Source organism: Hesperophylax consimilis, chromosome 12 (genome assembly GCF_061612785.1).
Source record: "Hesperophylax consimilis isolate HC1 chromosome 12, BYU_Hcon_1.0, whole genome shotgun sequence".
In the NCBI taxonomy this organism is placed as follows: domain Eukaryota; kingdom Metazoa; phylum Arthropoda; class Insecta; order Trichoptera; family Limnephilidae; genus Hesperophylax; species Hesperophylax consimilis.
This window is the reverse complement of record NC_142847.1, coordinates 34,018,022-34,039,811: the sequence shown is the minus strand read 5'-3', so window position 1 is coordinate 34,039,811 and position 21,790 is coordinate 34,018,022. Positions and strand designations below refer to the sequence as shown.

The following is a 21,790-nucleotide window of genomic DNA, read 5'->3' as shown; positions in this document are numbered from 1 at the left end:
AAGTCACTAGTTTTAAGTCAGTAGTTATGAGCCTTAGTTGTAAATCCCTAGAAATAAGTCACTAGTTTTAAGTCAGTAGTTATGAGCCTTAGTTGTAAGTCCCTAGAAATAAGTCACTTGTTTTAAGTCAGTAGTTATGAGCCTTAGCTGTAAGTCCCTAGAAATAAGTCACTAGTTTTAAGTCAGTAGTTATGAGCCTTAGTTGTAAGTCCCTAGAAATAAGTCTTAGATGGAAGATGGAAGTCACTAGTTATTATGAATCCTAGTTAAAAGCCAGCTGTATTTAATAATAATACAAATTAATCAAATAAAATTTATATTAGCAGCCGGGATTTGAACCCGCGACCTCCGGATTCTTGACCAAGAATCGTGATCACTCAACCACGGAGGTAGAGTGAGTAGAAATCTGGGGTTCATTGTGTCCAGGAGTGACAGACGTATGAATCCATCCCTCCCACTGCGGTGCAAGGCGATGTTCCGAAAGAGAGTCCTGCTGGAGAGGTCAAAAGGTCTCCATCAACCAGTCTCTTCCGATCCGGCCTGCCACGCAGTAGGTGTGCATGCGCAACCGTCACCAGGCCCCGACAAACCTCACCCCATGAACCCGGGCTCCTCTGCCAGTCAACAAACGAGTGACGAAAAAGGAAAACTAGTGAAAAGTAGCGCACAACGTGCGGTGACATATGGAAGAGGAGTTCTTCAATCAATTCAACCAAATTGAGAAAATAATATTTTGCGTAAGTTTTGAGTTTTATATTCTAAGATGAAACCAAGGAGAGCATAAATAACAAGTACTGCTACAATATAATTACACCATACTGGGTAATAAAAATATACTCCCACAAAGCACGTTACAAGTTACAAGCCAATGGGGTTACCAGCTAACAGCAACGTATGCAAATGAAAACAAACAGCACATCGCGCAGAGCATCATTGTCAATTTGTATTGCGGCCATCCGGTTGATGAACCGAGGGCTGCTGCACTAGCGATGGGTCATTACTAATTTTATTAAGAGCGGGAGCCACGGTACGGCTCAAAGAGTCGACTCAAATGAACCACGACTCAATTGAACGGGAGCGGTGAGCTCAGAGCGAATGAGAATACTGGTGCTCGCACGATACGGCTTCCCTGATACGCTGCTCGTGCCACGAGAAAAATAAGATCCTAGGTACTTAAATACTAGGTGTAGGTACATATGTCCGAGTCCAGATATCGTACTGTCAGACGCCGTCACGTCTCTGAGTAACAATTAATACTTGTAACAATTTTAACCGTTCAATTGAGCCGTGGTATGGTTTACCGGGAGTCCGAATACGGCTCATCAAAAAGATCTGGCTCGTTCATAAACGACTCATCGCTGTGCTGCACACAGCACAATATCACACACCAGTAAACAATCCACAATATGGACCCTGATGCTATCGCGACAGCCCATCGCTTGTTCAAAGATGCCACATACAAACAGACTCCAAAGTACAGAATTCCGGCGACGAGTGAATGAAAACACGAACGGATTGTTGGGGATCATTGGGAAAACAAACACGCATTAAATCTTGTATACGTTCAGTTAGTGTTTTGGATTCGAATGAATGGGAACAGGCGTTCGTTTAAAACAGTATTAAAGTTCAAAGAGTCAAGATCAAGTCAGAAATAAACCCGATGATTTACCAATCATCGACAAACTAAGTCAAATAATAAAGATTAAACGACAATAACGAAATATTTAACTTCAAGAAGAAAACTGAAATACTCCAGTTGGTATAGAAACGAAAGATTAAAATAAATAGGTAGTTATACAAATAAGTTGAAGGGTTTTATATCTACTCTTTTAGAAATTTCATTCAACAGCACCGTTCCTCTTTTCGTGCTATGCTGTGCTAGAATATCTGTTCTGCCATGTGGTATCTTTAACAAGTCGGGTTTCGTGACCAGATCTGAATGCCGTATACTTTCAATCAAACCCTCCACTTTCTCATCTTCTTTACTTCCACACTCTCTTCAGCCTCACGATATAACCACTTTGGAGATGTCATAGTTCCAATACCGGCTCCGGGCAGTCGGGAACAGTTGGCTACTCTTATATGGAAAAAAGGACTACAGAGTGATCAGGTATGCTGAATAGTATTTTTTTTTGTGTGAAAACGCACAAGAACTCCAAGCAGCCACCGGAATATGGCTTTGGGAATGTCATTAAGCTGAAGTGGGAGGACATTGAGAAGGGAAAAAAGGAGGGTTAGAAATCACCTGATTATTCAGATCTGGTCACGACATGGCTAAAGGCATTTGGTGATTAGGTGATCTTTCACCATGGCGATAACGAGAGATCTTAGGGTGCGTATAGACAACACAAAATTTCCGAGAGCCGAGCCACTAACTACGGGACAGAAACAAAACAACCGCAAGCGGGGTTTCGCGCCGTTTGCGGTTGCTTCATTTCTTTCCCATAATTCGCGGCTCGCGGAAATTATGTCCTGTTTATACGTGTCATAATTATTATTTTTTTAAAATTTAATTTTATATTATAGAAACAAACAGTACATGAGTTACAGTGATGAAACAATTCACAGGAAATAGATATTTCATGTTGGGTACCTATGATATGCTAAGTGGTATGTTTATTCCTTAATTAGGAGGTGACGTGTGTAGTATATAGGTGTGTGTGTGTGTGTGTGTAATGTAAGGGTGAGTATTTGTGTGTGTGTGTGTGTGTGTCTGTATGTATGCGCATTGAACAGTTTATATTATTGACATGATGCCACGTTTGAATTTGGGCAGTGAATCCGAAAAAATGTCAATATTTGAGTTGAGACAAATATCATTTAGAATTTAGAGTATGAAGAGCTGGCAAATTAGATGCTGCATTTGTTTTATAATTAAATGTTTGTAATAGCACTGTATGTGGTGTACGTCTCAAATGTGTGTCTCATAATACTTTGGAATGACGTAGAAATACGCTGAAATTATGAAATGACCCATTGCCAAAGAGCCTAAAGACCTAAAAATTACCTCATTGATTTGGCAGGACGTAGATATGCCAAATTTCAGAATCTACACTCAAGTTCGTACATGATTTTTAGGATTGGAATTGACAATTGATACGTTATCCTCTGCCGATCACGGGTACAGAGTGCAATTAGCCGTTTCCGAGGACTTCGCATTCTCACGGACGCAACCGCCAACCTTCCTCGGCCCCACGCGTCCTCGCGTCAGATCCGTCCCAACGAGCAGGAGATTGGTATCAACACCAGTACACAGTACAGAGATGGTACAGTAGGGTTAAATTATAACTTATAGCCCAGTGAGTACACCATATATCAAAGCCACAGTAGTGTGAAATTACAACTTATAACCCTGTGAGTAAACGAGCACAGCAGAATATATTAAAAAAAGCGGGACAACCTAAAAAAATGCAAATTTCAATAGTTATTTCTTTGACGATATCAATCATAAAATGACACAACAGAAACTGCATAATTCTTCCTGTCCAGCCCATCGCCAAATACCCGCTATTTGCTTTTGAAAATTGCAGGGGAACAATAAATTTTTGCTTGCGGGATGTTCTGTAAAAATCGTCTGACAACGGTGGCGCACAGGCAATGGAGGAAATGAAGGCAATGCAGTCGAGGTCTGGGCAGTCTACGGCGCGCATGGCGGTCGTCATGTGTACAATAATAATCTGATGCAATAGCCATCTCTCTCGTGATGAACGCGCTAGAGGCAATAAAACTATTATTGTTTAATTCACTGATTCTAACTAAGATCCACCGTATAATAAATAGTTGAGATAAGTGGAGCATTATATTATTAAATAAATTAAAGGAAAATACTCGACTCTTAAGTCAGTTTACTGATATATTTTATTGTCTACCGGTTTCGGTACCTCCGTACCATCATCAAGGACTGTTATAAAATTTATGAATATTTTAATTTTATTTAAAATGTCAAGTCACAATGTGTTTGCTTCTTTTGAAAAATCATTATATTATTATGTATCTACTAGCGCAGACCCGTGAATAATATTATAACTGTAGTTGAAAGTATTCATATTTTAGAGAAGATCCGAAATGAATACGATATCCGTCAAGAATTAAAATAAAAGAAATACACATTTCAAATACAGAATTAATCACTTATCTGAATAATTGTTCCATTTTGAAAATGACACTTGGTTGCGCCAATACGCAATAGACATTAATTATACACACATCTCATGCACACATACACACATACCTGCGACCACTGTACTGAGATAGTATTGTTGTTCCTTTGTTCCTACCTTCCTTCCCATTCCTGCTAATTTATGTGCCCTTTGGTAGTCAGTATGTTGCAATAACCCAAACCGCTAACAATAAACCGCATCCGCTCGAGATCTCGTCTCCCTTATCTTACGAAATTATTATTCGCGACGATATAGTGCAATCCGCTTGTGTTAAGTGACATTGTTGTGAAGAAAAGACGGGAAGAAACAAGTGCCCCTTTCCCAATGGTGAGTCCTTCCTGTATCCATACAACAAATATTATCTTATGTGCAGTGGGCATTGCTCAATCATTCAAGGTCCTTCGACAATCATTTTTTACACTAACATAAAAAACAACTACATAACTTCTTACACACCAACACTTAAATTCAAAGAAAATGTGTAAACTATGTAGGTATGTGTAAACTATGTAGGTATGTGTAAACTATGTAGGTATGTGTAAACTATGTAGATATGTGTAAACTATGTAGGTATGTTTAAAACTATGTAGGTATGTGTAAACTATGTAGGTATGTGTAAACAATGTAGTTATGTGTAAAACTGTGTAGGTATGTGTAAACTGGTGACCGGATAAATCATCACATCTTTAAAAAGTTATATAAAGTCATGGAAAGTGATGAAACAAAAACTTTATTAACTGGGTTAATTAAGTAGGATAAAAAAAAAATTTTCATCGTTTCTAATGACTTTATATCACTTTTTAAAAGTGTGTTGAATTGTCACTGTGTTGAGTTATCATGGAACCGTAAACTATGTAGTTATGTGTAAAACTATGTAGGTATGTGCAAACTATGTAGTTATGTGTGAAACTATGTAGGTATGTGTAAACTAGGTAGGTATGTGTAAACTATGTAGTTATGTGTAAAATTATGTAGGTATGTGGAAACTATGTACGTATATGTAAACTATGAAGGTATGTGTAAACTATGTAGGCATGTGGAAATATTTTGCTATTTTTGCCTTTACGACGCATCAATTGATTATTAACTCCTCGGGCTAATTCGTTCGGTTTTGGGAACAAACTGCTATTACCCGTAGAGTCAATTTGTTCGCTTTTCGGAACGGCGCATATAGACATATATAGACTTTATAGAAATAATATAGGTATAACCGTCATAGTTATAAAAATGAAATATCCATTTATGTTGTTTTTATTGGGAAGCCGTAATACACACAAATTCTGCGACTTTCTGACAGCATCTTTAATCAATATAACGGTCAATATGCCAGAGTCCTGAAGTGTTAATTGAATTTTAAAATAAAATAAATACTTTTTAATTGATTTCAATTAGCTAAATGTCCAAGCCAGATAATATATAATAGAATACAAGTATATTATCTTTGGTCCTAGAAGTACAAAAAGATCAACAATGCGCGTTAAATACTTACTAATCACTCTAACAGAATGAATTACAGAGTTTGTTGCATAACTTGGATAATTTACAGCATAAAAACACGCTGTTTCGGTGCATGATTCTCCAATGATAAATAATAATTAACCGCCGGCCTACTTTATTCGTATACAAAAAAAAATTGTTCAGATGATTCTTGGTTGACTAGTGATGGACAGAACACAGATATCCATTTCGAAATAATGATAATAATAATTAGTATTAATATTGTTTTATTACGAGCTACATGCAGGGGATTTGCAATGCAATGTAATCCATATTGGCATAGCATAAAATAAAATATAAAAAAACAATAAGTATAATTTAACTTTACAGCAAATAAAATTAAAAGAAAGAAATATAGTAGGGTGATCCATTAGTTTAATAATTTAATCGAAACATTTCGTATGACCGATTATTAAAATAATTTAGCAATTACAGCTCTTCTGACTGATTGATTATCTTAATAATTTCAAACATTTCGGAACGGTTCTACATTAACTCTACACAGAAAGCCGAGAGAAAAATACATAATTTACCTTAGGGCCTTTGTTATCTTTGGGATGCTGTATGGAGAATCTTTTTGAGGAAAGGAAGAAGTGAATCTGTGTCTTGAAGAGACCGATGTTGAGGGATGAAACACAGAGGCCGGCAAAATCATTCCACAATCGAGCTATTTAACTCAAGAATGATTCACAGAAACGACCCATTTTCATGTGACAAATGTCTACTGTACAAATGTGCACCTGTGCCGAAGGGATTGCTAAGGGATGCTCTGACGCTAGTTCGTCAGAGCATCTTAAATTAAAATACAGGTAGAACAAGGTTGAACACTTTTATAATTTTAAGAGAATTTCTAAATGATTGACATTAAATTTCTATTAAAACACATCTAAATAAAAAACGAGAATTCACTTTGCGCAGTGGCGATATCGTAACCAATGAGGTTTATCCGAGGTGCGATTATTGCTAGTTGAAAACTTTTACCAAAATAACTAAATGTAGGTAAAACAAGTCCGATTGGTGGCCTGGTGATCCAATCCTATTCTAGCTCCTCTACATTTACAAGCAATATTTTCCTAATGATAGATAGGAGGGAGAAATCTAATTTTAACAGGTTATTCGTAAACAAGAAGTGTTTGGCTATAAACCCCCCCCAGCGCTTTAGGGTCATATATGATCGAGCGTCCATATTTTATAAAAGTATTTTTATCTTTTTTTTCTATCATGCGGAAATACGTAATTTGGGTGAAATGCAGATCACGCCAAACTCTGGGAATTGAATAAAAATGCACTTTCTAGATGAGAAAAGTGTGTAGAAACTCATTAAAAAAAGAATTAAGGCGCGGAAGAATAAATTGAGGGAGATACAGCCGATCAAAGTTTAATAAAATTGCACTTCGCGATCTGAGGGTAATATTCGGTTTATGAGAGTATAACCGAAATTGAACTTGATTTAGACTAATTTAGGGCTGGGGAATCCGAATCTGAAAGAATTAGGTGGGGGTCGGCACTATTAACTGAGTTATAGGGTTTTGAAACTTCGTACGCGATACATAGGAACCATGTTTTATTTATCAATTATGACTTAATAAAATCAAATTAGCAACTATTTACTTTTGAAATTTCAGTAGTGCCAACCAAAAAAAGAAAAGTGTTGCCATATAATAATAATATTTTTTTACAAAATAGGTTAGGTGTTTAGTTTGGGTTAGAGTAGGCAGAAGAACATGGGAAAAAGGTATTAGAATTAAATCACAAACCAGTCTATACAAACCTAGCGTAGCCCACAAACTACTTGAAAACTGGGATATAACTCTAAAGGGGACGCGAGCAGGCGTTATTAAAGGGGCAATTTTGTGTAACAGGAAATAACATGGAAAAAAGGTATTAGTATTAAATCACAAACCGTCTATACAAACCTAGCGTAGCCCACAAACTACTTGAAAACTGGGATAAAACTCTAAAGGGGACGCGAGTGGGCGTTATTAAAGGGTCATTTTTTTGTTATAGAAAATCACAGTTAGGTTAGGTTATATATATACATAAATTAAGTATTTACAAGATTTTAAATAATAAACTACCAATCTGGCAAATGATATTTAATTTTCAGAATTTTCCATGCATTGATATTATTATATGGCAACACTTTTTATTTTTTGGATGGCACTACTGAAATTTCAAAAGTATTAAAAGTTTTTAATTTGATTTTCGTGACAAAATATGGCGGCGGACTGTCCGAATACGGTGATAATATCAGATCGCGAAGTGCAATTTATTAAATTTTGATCGGCTGTATCTCCCTCAATTTATTCTTCCGCGCCTTAATTATTTTTTTAATGAATTTCTACACACTTTTTTCATCTAGAAAGTGCATTTTTATTCAATTCCCAGAGTTTGGCGTGATCTGCATTCCTCCCCGTAATTTTTTGAAGTTAGAAAGAGAAATAATAATTCTTTTTAGTTTGCATAAAAAAAATAATAAAACTGGAATCCATTGATAAAATCCAAAAAAAGCCAAAATTAATAATTCATATTTTGCGCTGCTATCGTTAAACAATTGGATTAACATTAAAAATAATTTCTTATTTTTTATTATATGAACGAGATTAAAGTGAAGGTACAGTTTTCTTACAAATTTTCTAAACAAAACGAATTGTTTTCTAAATATCGAGTTTTCTCAATTTTTGTATGATTGGAGTAACAAATTAAATAAAAATATGGTTAGCGTTTTTGACAACATTTTTCACGTTTGATAATAAAATGTTATTATTTACAAACAGTAATGTTTATTTTAAATTACCAGACAGATAATTTTATGTTGTTTCTAAAACAGTATTTGTTTTTGGGGAAAATAAAAAATAAGATGTATATAGCGCATTTTAAATACACAGAAAATATTGCACCCTGAACAAATGTGATGAAAGAACTAACTGAAGGGTTAAAAATATATGAGATATTATTTGAGACGAATTGTGAGGTGTAAAAAAAGGTAAAAAAAATTGTCGAAACATCCATCATTCGATATTACACTGTGAAAATTTCGAATATGCCCATCATTACTTGCACTTCAAACTCTGACAAGAGCATGCAACGAAAATGCAATAATTATTACAACATCATGATGAATCCAATTATCAAAACAAACAATTTCCGTTAACTCATACATCACCAGCATTGGTCTAGTGAATGGGAATACATTCAGAACATCAGAGTGGGTGCGAGAAGTCCATGAAATGACGAGATTCGAGCAAAATAACCTCATTAAATAGTTATCTTGGTTGCGTAATTAATAAATTGTTCGTAATTATTGGATGGTACTCCGTGGGGCATGTCGCTAATCTGTATTATGCATTTAATTACTTTAATAATCTCACTTGCAGATTCGCTGCAGTGGAAATGCAAGCTCTGTGACGGCATGGTAAGCTGAATTTATTAAGATAAAATTGTTCGAGAGAAGAAAGAGCAAAAATGGAGGGAAACGGAAGTTTTGTATGATAAAAGACGAAGAAAATATTAGATTTACTTTATAAAAAGAAAAAACTGTTTCTCGAGCTTGGGTGTCCCCGTGAGTTGCATACAACAAAAACAACGATACTGTTTTCGGTGATCAAAACACTGTTTTTGTGCGCGGATCAGTTGTAGCCAAGCACACGCGTTGTAAACCTAATGACCGTTTTCATACAATCTAATTCAAACGTTCAAACGGTTAATTTTCCAAGACTATTATACAAACGGTCATTAGACTATCGTAATGTATTTATGTGCGGGAACATGTCTATGAATGGCTAAGTGGAAGACAAACCAGAATCAAAGACGATGTTTGCTAACACAACTTTAATATTGAAATGTTAGTTGTTTCCAATGTTTTATCCTCTTTCCTCAGCCAACGTTTCGTAAGTCTTGCAGTGTCTATCACCGGGAATTGAAGAACGGTGTTTATTCTTAAAGGTAGTCTCACACGAGTGCTGTACTCTCATAATATAAGTGGACTTGTACTATTTCCCAATCACATTTCACATACGGTGAAACAGCCAAGCCCACATATATTATTATGAGAGTATAGCGCTCGTGTGAGACTAACATAACTCGGTGAAAATCTCACTGCAAGACACCAGAATGTTGGATTGGTTTATGCGTCTCCCTTGAACACATATTCCTGCATTGGAATACCTACACTAGTGACACTTGCAACAATTTATTATACAACACCAGTCTGTTAAGAAAACCTGTGTAGTGTTCCCTCAGTGCGTTTGATTCGAGTTAACTGAATATAAGTTGAAGGAGGAATCATCGAAGTCCTCTCATCACAATGTTAATTAAGCTGCTAAAAAAATTTAGAAAATGTTTAAAAAATGAGTGTGGAATGTTGTTAGTAGTAGTTATTTTAAAATATAATCTATATGTTTCTTTCTCACCCTTGCTCTAAATTAATCGTATAATGCAGGGCTTCCCTAACTGTGAGTCGCGACGCCCCGGGGCGCCGCGGGATAATCCCTGGGCCTCGTGAGGCAATCTTTATAGCGATAATATCGTTCCATCAGCACTGCAACGTTAAGGGTTTTATTACCGTTTGCGACATCATACTTGTGTGAGACAGGTTTCTCTGCAGTTGCAGTAATTAAGAATAAGTACAGATCAAAAATAAATTTAGAGGCAGAGACTAGAGTGGCGATTTCGAAACTTCAACCTCGTTTTAAGAAACTATTCTCAGAAAAACAAGCACATCCTTCTCATTAATACCAAAGAAAAAAATTGCTTTTTTATCTTTTTTGTTTGCTTCCATTTTTGTTTTTATGTTGTGTTCTTTATTTTGTAATAAAAAATTGATACTATTTGGAGTTTTTCTGACAAATTGTTATTAGGTAACGTACCCATTCTACGTGACCCGTTCAAGGGGAGGGCTTCAAAATACTGCGCTTGGTACGAATGAGCGGCGGGGGGCTAAGATTTTTAGTCACTGGGGGGGGGGGGGGGGGGCGTCGCAAAAATATGGCAACTTCCCAAGTAGTCCAGTCAAGATGTACATCCGTGCTTGCAAAAGGTCCAGTCATTCTGAATTTTTTATATGTTGTTAGGACCTAAACCAGTATTAAAAAAAAAAATTTGCAACTTCGAAAGTGCTGTGCGAGCGGCGGTGGACCTAAAAAACCAGGAAATTTTCGGATTTTTTTCAGTTTTTGCTCAATATCTCAGTAAAGGAAGGGTCTGACCGGTAAAATTTGTATACATACTTTTAAAGAAGACTAAATTTGCTATAATTTGAGACCAAAGCAAACTATATAAAGCCATTGGTTTTCAAGATACAGTTCTTCAAAAATAGGCAATTTTTTCCAAAAAGTGAAATTTTTTCGAAATGGTCACTTATTTTGTAAAATAATTTCTAAAATACGCATCTCACGTCAAATATTGTATGAAATAAAGTTGTTGTAAATTTAATAAGCTTTTATTTGAGACTAAATTGATATCTGTAGACTAAACGGTTATCTCAAAAATGGCAGATAACCAAAAACAGTCACATGTGGGTTTTGGGTGAAATGCAAATAAACTGTTCTCGCGTCTTTTTATGGTTATATTGTGCTGTGAAGTAAATCCATTAATCATCGTGGGTTTATCCTAGGGTTATAATAAAATTACGACTATTTCAAATTTCAAGTACCCATTAGTACCTATACCCATGGGTACCCATATGAATGGGCACGCATATTCACGAGCTGTTCGAGCCCACATTTTGGCAAACCTCACACTGGCCAGCATTGTTTTTTATGAGGTTGACATAACTCCTGAGGAGCGAGACGAGACTGAAAAATTGCTGCGAGACACTGAAAGGTCTCTTACTATATCAGCAGAAGAAATTGATACCTACCAAATACTAAAGGCAAAACTTAAAAGTGCCTTGGAGAAAATTAAAGCGAATGGTCCAACATCACAGTTGTGGGTCCAATACTTTCGTATGACCACTTTGATAAAACTATTCATCCAGGCAGAGCGTGCTTGTGATTGGAACCTTCATTTGTACACTGTCCACAAGATGCTCCCTTTTTTCCACGCAGCTGGACATTTTTTGTATGCTAAGAGCGCGCACCTCTACCTTCAGGATATGATAGCTCTACAAGATCGGATGGATAAAAGTGAATACGACATGTTCACAAAAGGATCCTTCACCATTTGCCGGTCTGACAAGTTTTGGTCTGGGTTGTGGTCAGACCTAACAATTGAGCAGAAGCTGATGCGATCCATGAAAACCTACGGTGGGTTGACCCAAGGAAGAGGAATCTCCCAAAGTGTTCTGGCAAGGTGGACAACAGGAATGGTGTTTATGTTGAACATTTGTGAAGAACTGGAAAGTTTTTGCAGCTTATCATGTCATACTGGAGAGCAGCATGTAGACATGAGACCTTCTCGAATCATCCGAGATAATAGTGATGTGGAAAAACTAAAAAACTGATTTGCTCTCCACCCTCCATTTCCCAAAACTGACAGTTTAATTTCTATCAGTAGTGGTTTACTGGCAGGTCTTGAAATTAATTGCCACACAGCCCAGAGAGTTGGATCGGAAGGAGTAATGAAAATTGTGGGGAAAATGTACGACAAGGTAGTAATATAACGGAAAAATAAAGTTACCACGCTGGCATCGATCACCTCAACCGTTAAACTGCCGGACAAAAACAGAAGAGTGGCTGTGGATCCGCTCACAATTTTTCAGCGAGTGTGTATTGCAAAGAAATCTGAACAGGATTTACAGGATGACTTCAAATATGAGTTGGCCCCGTTCCCGATGTCTCTGTTCAATGCACAAGGAATGCGCAAGGGCACAAAATCTACTCTGTACTCTGCCTTCACTCCTCTTTCCAGCCACACGCCGATAGATGCCAGCACTCACGTCACTTTGGATGTTGGCTACCTCTTGCACAAGGTCGTGTGGCGGAAAAGCACGGTTCGAGCACTTTTGGCGCGTTATACCACCTACGTCCGAAACCACTTTGGGAAGAACGTCTCCATCGTTTTTGACGGCTACCCCGAAGATGCTACCAAAAAAAACACCAAAACAGCGGAACGACTCCGGCGCTACGCAGCTCATTCCAGCTACGAATTGACTTTCGATGAATCCACAGTAATTCAAATTGCTCAAGAGCATGTTTTGGGCAATGAAAACAATAAGAGACGCCTTATAACTCTTCTCTGTGACGCCTTTCAGAAGGAGGGAGTAGAAGTGGCTGTTGCCGAAGAAGATGCTGATCAAGAGATCGTCATGATGGCGTTATCAAAAAAAGCAGATGCCGATCGGGTCGTCATAGTGGGAGAAGATGTCGACCTGCTCGTTCTTCTCAATGGTTTAGGCGCTGAAGAGACAAACGTCTATCTTTAGAAGAACACGAAGGGAGAAGCTGGTTGCTGTCACTACTCTACGACCTCCTACAACAACCAGGACTCCCGACAATTACCAGGAACGGTACTATTTACCCACGCGTTTGCCGGGTGCGATACCACCTCAGCACCGTTTGGCCAAGGAAAGACCAAAATCAGCACACTTCTGAGCAAGAGTGAACCACTTGCTGAGCAAGTGGAGGTCTTCCTTCGGCCAGACTCTACCTCACAAGCCGTGAGTGAAGCAGGCATCAAGTGCTTCATGGCTCTATATGGGGGTGACATCGCGAGGGATACTTTGGATTTCCTGAGGTATAAGACGTTTGTCACTTCAACAAACATAAACCTCGCCCGTTTGCCACCGACGGAAGATGCTGCAGGCCACCATGCAGCAAGGTGCTACCTCCAAGTGCAGAAGTGGCGGGGAGTCAACTTGAATCCCACTGAATGGGGGTGGAAGCTGTCTTCTCAAGTATTCACCCCCATCCCCACCACGATGGATCCCGCACCTCCTGCCCTTTTGCGAAAAATTTCGTGTAAATGCAATAAAGGATGCTCTGGGAGCTGCTCGTGTAGAAAGGCTGGGCTCCACTGCTCAGTCCTCTGTCAGTCATGCGGTGGCAAATTTTGCATTAACGTCCCGGATGTGGAGCTGAAATGCTCGGACGATGAAGATGACCCGACTACAGACTGGGTGCCTCTCCCAGCTAAGATAAAAAGAAAGACATGATTTGGCAACCAAGACACAATACCTACATGATTTATATTAGTTTTATTTTTTTGTGTACATGTAATTTGTCCCTATAGTAGGTACCATGATGTTTGTACAAGCATTTTGGTATGTAGGTATATAAAACAATGTTTGAAGATGACGTAATTCCCGATAGATGTAATATCTTTTCTTTTTTTCATCAAATATCTGTTAACTGTTTGATAAATAAAAACATTAAAAAACGTGAGAACAGTTTATTTGCATTTCACCCAAAATCCACTTTTGACTGTTTTTGGTTATCTGCCATTTTTGAGAGAACCGTTTAGTCTACAGATATCAATCTAGTCTTAAATAAAAGCTTATTAAATTTACAACAACTTTGTTTGATACAATATTTGACGTTAGATGCGTATTTTAGAAATTATTTTACAAAATAAGTGACCATTTCGAAAAAATTTCACTTTTTGGAAAAAATTGCCTATTTTTGAAGAACTGTATCTTGAAAACCAATGGCTTTATATAGCTTGCTTTGGTCTCAAATTATAGCAAATTTAGTCTTCTTTAAAAGTATGTATACGAACTTTACCGGTCAGACCCTTCCTTTACTGAGATATTGAGCAAAAACTGAAAAAAATCCGAAAATTTATTGGTTTTTTAGGTCCACCGCCGCTCGCACAGCACTTTCGAAGTTGCAAAATTTTTTTTTTAATACTGGTTTAGGTCCTAACAACATAAAAAATTCAGAATGACTGGACCTTTTGCAAGCACAACCCCCTTTTCATGTTTAACACTCCCGTACCGGACGGGGGGAACACACATACACTAACGAGAGTTTTATGCTATATCTAAGTTGTTTTTTACACCACATACTCTATAATTTAGGTATTCCTAAAAAAACTATTTGGTTATCGATCTGCATTTAAAAAAAATATATTGTATTTCTAGTTTCTTAGATATTAAATAGTTTGTACAAAATTCCGGCAAAATTCCTGTCCCCTGCCCCGCACCTCAGCTTCGTAGCATCGGCTAAAATTCCCCCGTCCCCATCCCCACTCTCCGCTCTCCACCGAGAACGATCCAGCGAGCGTAAAAGACGAGCGTATTGGACCGTAAAAGTTGCATTTTATGGAAAGGGCTAACTCCCGGTCGCGTACACTGCACTTCTGGGACTTCCTTTTGCGATGCTAAAATGCTCGCTCGCTGGACTAAGATCGACCTGTCTGGCGTACATCCGGTAAATTTCTCATGTTTAGAAACATTTTTAAAATTAGGTCTGTCTTTGTTTCTCACATGGAAAATAAATCGGTCAGAAAGAGACACATATTTTGTTAACATTTTTAAGTCATTTGAAGGAACTTGAATAAAAACTAAGTACTATATGGTTAAAAAGTCTATCGCAAACTTCTGTTAAATTGTATATTGGGTTTTAGTTGCTAATTCTCTAAATTTTCGTGTTAAATAATTCTCTGTAAAAGCGGACTAGTTTCGCCCTGCTATGGGCATCTTCAGACTGGTAAGCAGTACATTTACACTTATGAAATGGTGTTTATAAATTAATATCTATTTCAGGGTTGTAAAATATTTATTCTGTACTTACAATATTAGAATTTACGTAATCAGTCGGCATGTATTTATTGCAGTTTATTACGGCATATTTACCAATGTTTTAAATTAGATCAGAAAATTCTATCGTTTCAATTAATTTGTGTGAAAACCGCACAAGAGCCGTCCTAGCCAGTGGAATTATGGCATCCCCAATTGGGGTATTTTGTGAGGCTGAAGTTAGTTGGGATAGGGAGGGGGAGGATATGGGAAAGACAAAGGTTGAAGTACATGCATATGCAAATCTAATAACCATAAAGACTTAAGTCATTTAAAGCAACTTTTGGATTCTACATGGTGGTCTTTTACTAGGGCAATACTGAAAGCATCTACCGCCCTGCAACTTGATATTATATATTTTTTCTTTCATAAATATTACAGCATCCGTTGTTGAGGGGTAAGGCTCTAGACTAGTAAACCGGAGGTCGCGGGTTCAAATCCCGGTGTGCGTAAGTAAAATTTAATAGATTACTTTGTGATATTTCACAATTTACTGACCAGAATTCATTTCGAATGTTGCTTGAAATGACTTTGACCTTGTTTGGTGACCAGATCTGAATAGCCAGGTATTTCCCCACCTCCCTCTTTCCCATCTCCTTACCCTCCCCACTACTTTTAGCCTTACAACATAACAGTAGCGGCTCGTGACTTTTGGGTCTACTAATAATTGAAATATTATCACTTAAGTACACCTAAAATTTAGAAGTTTTATTACTCCAACATACCCCATTTGGGAATGTCATAGTCTCACTGGTTCCAGATGATTAGGAGCAGTTGGGACTGTTGTGGTGTTTTCACATAGAAAAATCAAAAACAGGAATATCTGGGGTTACAGTAAAAAATAATTTACTTCACGTTTAAGTTTTAAAAATACCTTATTTTTCACTATTTCCCAAAAATTCGTTTTATCTCGAACCCCTCGACATACAAACGAACCCATTATTTATGGTAAGGCAAACACTACGATTTAACCCTAAATGTAAATATACTATATAAAATAATAAATTAGGAATTATAATCTTCACTTACATCTAAATATTCACATAATGTTCGAAATAACATCCGCACCTAGTTAAGTAGTGCTAGGTTTTTAAAACTTAAAAAATATATATTTATAAATATATCCATCATTTACGGACCACCCTGTGCAACAAACTAGCTACGCTGTAATCGCCAATCGCCAGTCGAGATTCAGAATCGAGGAGTTATGCTCGTTATCGGCCCGCCTTCCCTGTTTTGTATGGAAAAAGGCGCAATATTATCTAAATTCATTAGAATATTAACTACGACTTTATTTATGAAATTATTTTGATAATGACTTCTGAAACACTTTGAATATACTCCCCCCTAATTATTACTAATACAAATTATACAATATTATGCCATTAACATCCTTTAATAAGCAAAACAAATTGGGGTCCCTAGTGACCCCCCTTCGGATCTTATGTGATTTTTTTTTCTCCGGGACGAAAAGGTTAACTTGACTGGACTAAAGGGCGTCACAGTTGAAAGAAGTTTGGGAAGCCCTGGTATAATGAATAGCATTTTTACCTTCTACATTTCATATTTGTTCTTTTATATCATTTTTATGTCACCCAACATAATATTTACTACTTTATTGAAATTAGGTTTAATAGGTACCATTATTCATGCAACAATATTGTTCTATCAACATACATATTACTTTGTAAAATTATTAACTTTGACACTTAAATAAATAAAATGTAAACAGTGATATCGCATGTAAAAAAAAAACAATAAATAAATCCTGTGCAGTGATGATCAAGAAGCGTCCCTAAAGTCCATAATATCGATCGAAAAGAGCAAAGTATGTCAGAATCCTTTTCCAATTCTAATTGTTAACCACAGCTACTCGAATAGTTGTGTCAAATACTGATTACACTCCACAATAAAACCACAAACTGAACCACAAATATTGCAACTCCAAAAGTTCAACACCCCATACAACAATCTACTATTTATATATTATGTATTATATGTGGCTTTTATTGAGCATTCACTCACTTTCGGGCGCTAATACCGGTTCTATTACGACGGGTAATCAACGTACTGTTAGAATTGGAAAAAAACCTAGGCACGTTTTTCTCATCACCCGCGGCATAGTAATCATTCAACGAAAAAACTAGTTGTGCTGGATTCGTTACCTTTCGGCTTTGTATCCACCACTACGCAATTTAATAATAATAAACGAATAATTTATAAACCTCTGTTTTTGTGTGAATCAAGCTCACAGGCGCATTAAATTACAATTTGGGAGGCGGTATGGGTACCGCCGCCCCGGGAGCCATTAATTAAATAACCAACACCTCTATCATAGGTCACCCCAAGTGGTTCGCTACGTTTGGTGACTTAGGAGAGGTAAACGGGTTAATGGGTTTGTCTAAGTCTTGGCAGCGGATGCGTTTGCCCGCCTACTGCGTGGCAGGCCGAATCGGGAGAGACTGGTTGAGGGAGACCTTTTGGCCTCTCCAGCTGGACTCTCTCGTCTCTTGCACCGCAGTTGGAGGGATGAATGGATTCACACGTCCCGTCACTCCTGGACACTTTGACCCCCAGATTCTCTCCTTCTCAGAACTTCCTCTCCTTCCTTTCCACAAAAATACACTCCACACAGAATCCCCAAAGATGACATGAGCTAATTTTAAAAAAGCCTTACTAAAAAACGTTATGAAAATTTTATTCAACTGATAAAGGACCGTGTACGTGAAAACCTTACTAATATAGAAACTGACATAAAATAGTAATGGAAATAATACACATTGCTTATCCAGCCAAAGAAGGTTGTTTATCTGTTGTATAAACTGGAAATAATAACAATTTACCATCGAATTTCTGAAATTTTCCAAAATGTTTTATGTTCTATAAATTTTTTCATTTTGATGTAAAAAAACGTAAAAATAAATACCATTTTAGAAACTAGATAAAATTACCTTTCTTTTACGTGAATACTTAAAAAATGTAATGTTTTAATTTCAAAAATGATTTTTTTTTTAAAAAGCATTAAAATTTTTTTTTTTAATCAAAACCAATTTTCATAAAATTTTAGAGAAATCTCATGTAGACAGTGACCTTCCTTTGGTTTTGAAGGTCAAGTGTTTAAAATTTGATCAATCTCAGAATAAAACAATTGATTTTTAGAAAAAAAAACAAATCCACAGACTCATCGTTTTATATATTATATAATTATTTTAAATACAGATATAACCACTGGATTGCTTTTGGTAATATAAATGCCTCTGATTGCTTTATTGAAAAAAATTGCAAATTATCTCGTGATCTCAAATCCTACAAAAATTAAACAAACGGTTAAATACAGGTTAACTCATTGGCTATATAGCACCATAACGAGTTTGTACGACTCCATGTAAAAATTCTAAGTTATGTTTTTTTTTAATGTAGGCGAAAAATTAAAAAAAATGTTCGTCTGGATATCTCGAGCAATCGAGGCAAAATTATTTTTTTCGCGTGGTCGCTCCAGTGGATAATGGATAATCTTAAAAAAAGCGTACTGCATAGTGAAAAACTTGTTGGAATAATGACGTCAATGTTTCAATGTAAAACTACTGCTTGCTGGTCAGTTAAAAGATATCATTAGGCAGTGCAAGAGTTATCAGTTAACATTATCAGTGTCCTGTGTACGGATGAAGCCGGGTACCAGAAGTATCAGGAGATCATCAACGACTGGCCGCGAGCGTCAGGCAAGGAGAAAGGGGTCAGTGAATTAATGGCTCGATGTTGGACAGCTTAAGGACGAAGGGAACGGATTGGAGATAAGTTCATAATATAAAATACCCGTAAGAAGAATTTGGAACAAAGACAAGAACACTTTCAGTCATTTAGCTGAATAATTTTGTGACTCGTGTGAATGGGTCATATATGGATAATTTTTTCAAAAAGATTTGGAATGGAAAAAAGGAACGTGTTCTATTTTGGTACAGATTGTCGCAGATATAATTTAAGATTTTCACAGATATGATTTAAGATTTTCACAACGTTACAGTGTCCATCATCGAGGCAGATGTGACAGGGCATCAGGACACATCTGTCCAAAACGTTGGCTAGTGAAGGAGTTAGCGCAACCCGGCATAACACCCCAAAAACAAATAAAAAAAAATATATATATCGTAGAGTTTAGATCAAAGACATTATAATACATACTTGTATACTATTATAGTTGGTTTCGATGTTTTTTTTATAATGTGAAGCCGCACACGACTCCCAATTGCTCCCATCCTTCCGGAGTCCGCGAAACTATGGCATCCCCAATTGGGGTAAGTTGTGAGGCTTAGGGAGTGGGTAGGGGAAGGAGATGGGGAAGAGGAAGGTGGGAAATCAACGTTTCAATTCTGTATGGTGGTCTTAGTAAGGGCGGAGTGTTTTTTTTTTTAATTTTTAGAATTTCAAAATCCCTACATGTTTGAACATCTTACATAGCGCATTTTAAGTAACTTTTATTATTATTATTATTGATGGTGGCATGTGTTGGACTATTGTTTATCACTCTTGCAACTCTTTCTACTGACTTCAGTTGAAACAAACAGTTTCAAATTGTCTTAGACGCGAAGCTCATGAAGCTCAAAATCAATGGATGCCAGACTTTTTTTTTACTAAAAAATGCGTAACAGAAGAAAAGATTTTTCGTGTCCTGTATTTGGTAAACCAAAGCAGTTTGAATACAGCATGTTACTGACTTATTGTAATGTTAGGGTACGTATACATTTGCGAACCGTACCACGAATTACGGTAAAGGAACGAATCAATTGCGATTGCTTCGTTTCTTTCCCATAAGTTGAGGTTCAGTTCGGCAGTTCGGCTCGCGGATTACAGACTATCATTTGTAGGTGAAAAACGATTTATGATTTTCATTCATACAGTATAGAAACTTTCTTTAAACATATAGGGATTTTGAAATTCTAAAACTGAATAAATTCAGTCCGGCCTAATCTCCAGTCCACGTCTGCCTCAGATAATCCGTGACATCCAGCACAGTGCACAGTGCACAACACATGAGATGCGGCCTCGGCTCGATGGACCAATAAAACCTCCGGCGGCCAGAGACCAGCTATCGCTCCGACACGAGCGCCATTCTCCCTTCACAGATAGCGAACTCGACACGAGACACGCTGCTCAATTATGACAAGGTTTACAGTTAGTGCACTACTTGGCCGGTCTATGAATGCATGAACGATGAATTATGACTGCAAGGCACCTATCAACATTACGGTATTTTTATCACATCCTATAAAATACTTGATCTCTAATAACAACAAAGCTTCGCCCGGGATTTGATATCTTAATTAACAAACTAACTATAACGCAGTTTCCCCACAGGGGTAGGCAGAGAGGCCGGCCCGCCTTGCCTCATTTACATTCATACATACTCTTATGTTATTCCTATTATGGTTTACTTGATCATGCCATTATTATTATCATATTCTTGCACTCCTTTCTTCCTTTATTCGCTCTAAATTCCCAAACATTCTAAGCATCACTTTCTTAATTTTAATCATTACTCTTACATCAGCCTTGCATGCTTACCGAATTTCTCACACGATCATTCACGGTTTTACCACACAAACGCCTCAGGGATCTCATTTCTACAGCATTCAGTCTGCGTAAGTCGTTCCGCTGCCAGGTCTATGCCTCTCTGCCATACACCAGGGTGGGTGACAGCACGCCATTGTGGACTGCTAGCTTCGCTTTATGGACAATTTACTTAAATTCATAATTAACTCATTCTTTATGCATACTTCGTTCATCCTAGACACGATAGACTGTAGATCTTTCATATTCCCTTGTAGATTTAGACATTTTTTCTTTACGAAGAGGGGAGAAACTAGCTAAAAATAGTTGCGTTGAACTAGAAATTATATTTAAAAAGCCGTGTAAAGCTCACAGTTCTGCAAATAAAACAGACTTCTGCTGGAAATTTAAGATTATTATGAATGGTTCCATGATAACTCAACACAGTGACAATTCAACACACCTTTAAAAAGTGATATAAAGAAACAATGAAAAAAAAATAAACCTAGCCTTACCTAACCTATTTAACCCAGTTAATAAAGTTTTTGTTTCATCACTTTCCATGACTTTATACAACTTTTTTTAAATGTGATGAATTATCATTTTGATGATTTATTCGGTCACCATTATGAATATTTCAAAATTGGGAACGTAAAAATAAATTTATTGTAATAGTTTACCTTGAATGACGTTAATACAAGCAATTTCTTCAAATCAACCCACCCGTGACGTTAGTGAACGCAGTTTCAACTGTCGCAAACTTACCTGAAACAAAAAAAAAACAAAACTTTAGTCACAGTAATAACATTAAGAAATATTAAAAGGAATTAATAAAATAATACAATGAGATTTGTATATGATATGAATAACAAAACAAATGAAAAAGTTAGATATTTTATGAAAAGATTCGTAC

The 21,790-nt window shown here is 36.9% G+C and overlaps 1 protein-coding gene and 1 pseudogene across 8 annotated transcripts in view; one reads left to right on the top strand and one right to left on the bottom strand.

Annotated features, from left to right (window-relative positions):
* The window catches only part of LOC149419534 (prominin-like protein), a 262,011-nt gene that overhangs the window by 142,450 nt on the left and 97,771 nt on the right, over positions 1–21,790 (bottom strand). The window lies entirely within an intron of this gene.
* On the top strand, positions 6,564–6,741 carry LOC149419535 (U4 spliceosomal RNA; annotated as a pseudogene).